This window comes from Mirounga angustirostris, unplaced genomic scaffold (genome assembly GCF_029215605.1).
Source record: "Mirounga angustirostris isolate CCGP_5_RB_7025 unplaced genomic scaffold, mMirAng1.0.hap1 SCAF_3, whole genome shotgun sequence".
In the NCBI taxonomy this organism is placed as follows: domain Eukaryota; kingdom Metazoa; phylum Chordata; class Mammalia; order Carnivora; family Phocidae; genus Mirounga; species Mirounga angustirostris.
The window spans coordinates 10,737,369-10,742,855 of record NW_026991711.1 but is presented as its reverse complement, the minus strand read 5'-3'; positions in this window follow the sequence as shown (position 1 = coordinate 10,742,855).

The following is a 5,487-nucleotide window of genomic DNA, read 5'->3' as shown; positions in this document are numbered from 1 at the left end:
TGTGTGATATATGTCCTTTAAAACATAAATTTTTTAAATGGCAATAAATTTTTGTACAAATATATTTATGTGTTTTTTGGAGAGACCACTGCTTGAGTGGGATCAAGGGGGAAATAGGGTAAGGAAATGAATAAGAACAAGGGGAATTGCCTGGCCACCCAATCCAAACCATTATGTAGGATTGCTTTGGAATCCCTCTTCTTAGAAGCCCACATATGAAGCCAGACTTTGAATCTAGCATTGTGAGCAACTGTGCAACCAATCAGAAAAGTTAATCTCATCCTACTGGTTACTAAACCCACATAGTCCCTCATCAGAAGAACTATAGAAACTATGGACCAGATGCTTTTGATATAACATGTGTGATTTGGACTATAAAACTGTCCTGAGTATATGACCATAGTCATTGAAAGTTGGGAACATGCTACTAAGAGATCGTTCTGGCACCCAGTGTGTAATGTGTCTTCCTAACATACCCCACTATGTGCTGTTGTGGCCTATGCCCCATCGAACAACTAGCATGTTGAGAACATAAGGTAAAGCAGAGCACACAATGAAAACACATACAAACACGAAAAGGTGTTATGAGACTTCCTTGGTCAGATTCTCCTTTATGAACCAAGGACTTCACCCACACATTCTATACATGTGATTATTTTTTCCCCTTGGGGGAAAAAAGCTGGAATGAACAAATTCTAATTCTTATTATTTTTAACAATTTATTTATTTATTATTTTAGAGAGAGGGAGAGCATAAGCAGGAGGGGCAGAGGGAGAAAGAGAGAATCTCAAGCAGACTCCTTGCTGAGACTGGAGCCCCATGCAGGGCTTGAGCTTAAGACCCTGAGATCATAACCTGAGGTGAAACCAAGAGTTGGTTGCTCAACTGACTGCACCACCCAGGCGCCCCCAAAATTCTAATTATTAAACAAGTTACCAGGTGGGTCTTCTGTATGCCCTTCTTCAAAGGAGAAATAATCAGCAAGGGAAGAACATGCAATATTTGCAAAATCCCTTAGATAAATTTCTTCTTTACCTAACAAGTTTGGTGACTGCTGGTCAATGGAGCCACTGGAGAAAAACTGCCCATTAAAACTTATCAAATGAGTTAAAAGAGCGATGACTGGATTCACCATGGCCCAGATTACCAGCATGGGAGTAATAAAGGGTAAGACACCTTCTCTTTGTGAAGCAGCTGGCTGAGAGTGCCATGGAGTTGGGCTGGGACATGCCTACAAAAGCTTCTTTGCCCATTACCAAGAAGAGTCCAGGTCTATTTGGATATTTGAAAAGAAAAGAAAAGAAAAGAAAAGAAAAAAGAAAAGAAAAGAAAAGAAAAATTCATCTCACCAGCAGAGGGCTGAAAACCAGTGTGGATAATTTGTGCATGCTGTTATCATTGTCTTAGATGGAGAAATTTTTTTTAAAAGGACAATAATCATTGACTGTTTTCACTATCTTGGTGTATTGAAACTGTTATCTAATAACCTTTTGCCCCATCCCCTCAATTTTTATTAAAAAAAAAAAAAATCCTCTGTCTCTATTACAATTACCATGAATGTAGCATATTGACTGAACTTGAGTTCCTGTCTGTTATTATAATATCTACTTAATTGATATGTGCATGAGAAATTAAAATATTCCTTTATGTTGACATTAGAGAACCTTACTTCAAAAAGTAATTGTAGCTTATACTAACAATACCAAGAGGATTCTCATCAGTGAATGTGTAAAATTGAGCTGTGATGGAGAGATTGACTTGATTACATAGCTCTTTTACTTACCACTGGAGACAGGAGAGTGTTTAATACATCGCACAACTGCATTCAGGACCCATTCTTTTGTTAAAGCTTTTGGTAGGCAAAGCCTAAGAGATGCAATCTCCCTTGATTTTAGCAAGACTTAAAATAAGAAGTTAGGAAGTACGGAAAGAAAAAAAAAAAAACCGTTGTGAAGACAGACAATGCTACCTTCTAAATGGTAAGCATTCACCCCTTAGAGATGAGCTCGGCTCACTCAGAAATCTCAATGGATTCAATGCTGCTTGCTTACTGTGCCCTTATACCCCATTTCTACCTTCATGGGGAAAGAAATCACAGTGGATGGAAGGATGAGTTGGCTAGATCCAGGTCTATACTTTCCTTCTGCTACTTAACTGTGTAACCTTGGGCAAGCCCCTTGATCCCTCTGAGCCTCTGTTTCCTCATCTGTATAGTGGGGATAATAAGAGCTACTGCATAGGTTATTTTGTTTATCACATGAGAAAATGCTGTCATGGCCTGAGACTCAGATGTTGAGCCAGACTCAAAGTTGGGTAAGAAATGACACTTGCCTTTAAGCAAGTTATAGTCTAGCAGGCATTTGAAAACTGATTTACTATGATTCAGGCATAATATAGTGATTTCTTGCCTGCTGCTGTTGGATATTATTGCATTATTCTAGTGAGAGATAGTATGGTTGGAACTCTATAGGGAAAAGTGGGAAAATGTCCTTTGGGACAGTGTGAGTGTGCTTACACCTAATCAAATAAAACATTTCAAGATTTAAAACCTAGTAATAACCTTCCTCTCTCCTATTCTATCCCTACCTTCACCTCTATAAAAGATAAAACCACACAGTCAACATCAAAACTCACAGTGGTTACTACCCAATTGAAAAAAAATGGGCAAAGAATTTAAATAGACGTTTGTTATGGGTTGAATTGTGTCCCCTCCCTCCCAAATTAATATGTTGACATGCTAACCCCTAGTATCTCAAAATGTGACAGTATTTAGATAAGGTCTTTGAAGAAGTAATTAAGATTAAATGAGGTCACCGGGGTAGGCCTTAATACAGTAGGACAGGTGTCCTCATAAAGGAGATTAGGACACAGATAGGCACAGAAAAAAGACCGAATGAAGGCACAGGGAGAAGACACCCTCTAAAAACTATGGAGAGAGACCTACCTCAAAAGAAACCAAATCTGCCAACACTTTGACCTCAGACTTCCAGCTTTCAGAACTGTGAGAACATAAATTTCTGTTGTTTAAGCCAGCCACCCAGTCTGTGGTACTATGTTATGGCGGTCCTAGCAAACTACTACATTTCTCCAAAGAAGATCTACAGATAGCCAATAAGCACATGAAAGGATGCTGAATATTACTAGTCAACAGGGCATGGCAAGTCAAAACCATGAAACGCCACTTCACACCTACTATAGTGGCTGTAATTAAAAAACAAACAACCCCAAACAGAAGATAAGCAGTGTATTGGAACCCTTACACATTGCCGGTGGGACTGTAAAATGGTGTAGCTGTGGAAAACAGTTTGGTGGGTCCTCAAAAAGCTAAATTAACATATGAGCCAGCAATTCCACTTTCAGGTATGTATACCAAAGAACTGAAAAGAAACTCAAATAGATACTTGGGGGCCAGTGTTCATAGCAGCATTATTCGTAAGAGCCAAAAGGTGAGAACAACTGAAGTATCCATCAACAAACGAATGGATAAACAAAATGTAGTGTATACATATTATGGAATATTATTCAGCCATAAAAAGGAATTAAATTTGAACACACACTACAACATGGATGAACCTTCAAGATTCTATGCTGAGTCAAATAAGCCAAACACAAAAGGATAAATATTGTATGATTCCACTCACATGAAATATCTAGAATAGGCAAATTCAGAGGGACAGAAAATTGGTTAGAGTTTACCTGGGCCTGGGGGGGGGAAGAGGGAAGGATGGGGAGTTATTGCTTTATGAATAGAGAGTTTATGTTTGGGGGGATGAAGAGTTCTGGAGATGGATGTTGGTGATGGTTGCACAGTGTGAATGTACTTAATGGCCCAAAACTGTGCACTTAAAAATGGTTAAAACAGGAGTGCCTGGGTGGCTCAGTCCATTAAGCACCTGCCTTCGGCTCAGGTCATGATCTCGGGGTCCTGGGATCGAGATCTGTATCGGACTCCCTGCTCAGCGGAGAGTCTGCTTCTTCCTCTCCCTCTAACTACCACTCTCCCTGTTTGTGCTCTTTGTCAAATAAATAAATAAAATCTTTTTAAAAAAATTGTTAAAACAGCAAATTTTATGTTATACATATTTTACGATAATAAAAATGATCCTACCTAAAATGGTTAAAATGAAAGATTTTATGTTATATATATTTCACAACTTCAAAAAAATGAATAATGTGGGACACCTGGGTGGCTCAGTCGGTTAACCGTCTGCCTTCTGCTAAGGTCATGATCCCAGGACCTTGGGATCAAGTCCTGCATCGGACTCCCTGCTCAGCGGGGAGCCTGCTTCTCCCTCTGCCTCTGCCTTGCCGCTCTGGCCTGCTTGTGCGCTCTCTCTCTCTCTGACAGATGAATGAATAAAATCTTTAAAAAAATGAATAATGCAATATAGCCAAACCTATCTAATTCGATACACTTTAAGTGGGTGAGTTATATGGTATTTGAATTGGCTGTTAACAAAACCCTCCAAAAACCCATAGTGGTTGAGAAAGGGAAGGCAAGGAGAACAGGTGAAAATGAGGAGCCTCTGGGATTTTCCTCGATTTTCTTCTGCCCTCTAACCCACCTCGGAGGCTCTAGGACCAGGTGGCGAGTGGAGACTACAGGCTTTCCTCTGTTGCAGTCCTTCTGTCCTGGGTCTGAACAATTTCAAGATTAGGCAACACCGTCCAGGTGCTGCTTCCTGGGCTGAGCAGCCCTCTGCCCCAGCGGAGATGGGCTCAACCCGTGTGTCTCCACCAGCCTCCCACAGGGTCAGGTGGAACCTGCTGTCTGCCCCCGCCCCTGCACGCACTCCCTGAGACTCTCTAAACGTGGACTGAACATCAATAAGGAGCCCAGCGTTGGGGGCTCTACGCGGGATTGTTATTTACGGTTATGTAGGCTGATTTTGCGTATGTCCACGCCCCCAGGGCTGTAGGACAGTATTCGCTTTCGGGGTCTGACTGAAAGGTAGTTTTTCACGATCATAAAAACAAGTTGAAATCATCTCCTGTGATCCAGCCTGCTGCTACCAGCTGCATTCTCTGCTTTTGCATTATGCATGATTCTTGACTGCTCATACTGGAGGAAAAGAGACACAATTCCATTAGTGCTTCTCAGCGTTATGCTAAGCATTTCCAGGCTACTGCTGCTAATTAATGCTAATTTGGAACTGCTTACATATTTATGTCGTTAGCACATGCATCACGAAGGTGGCACAATGGTCCTCTTATTTAGGACCCATCAAGCCAGTTGAAGCTGATTGCAAAGCTAGAAAGAGATGGCTTCGCAATGGATGGCTTTGGCAGTGTCGCTCTGGTTATTAAACAGGAGTCAGCGGTGTGGGTGACTTTCTCTCTGGGGCGGCTGGTGCACCCACAGATGAGCTCTGGCTGCTTGGTACTCTCCCTCTTCCCTGCTCCTCCTGCCACGCTTCCGGCATTTGATAACCAGGGTGGGTCTGGTACCTGCGTTCACTCGTCCACGACCTGTCCACCCGTTCAGGT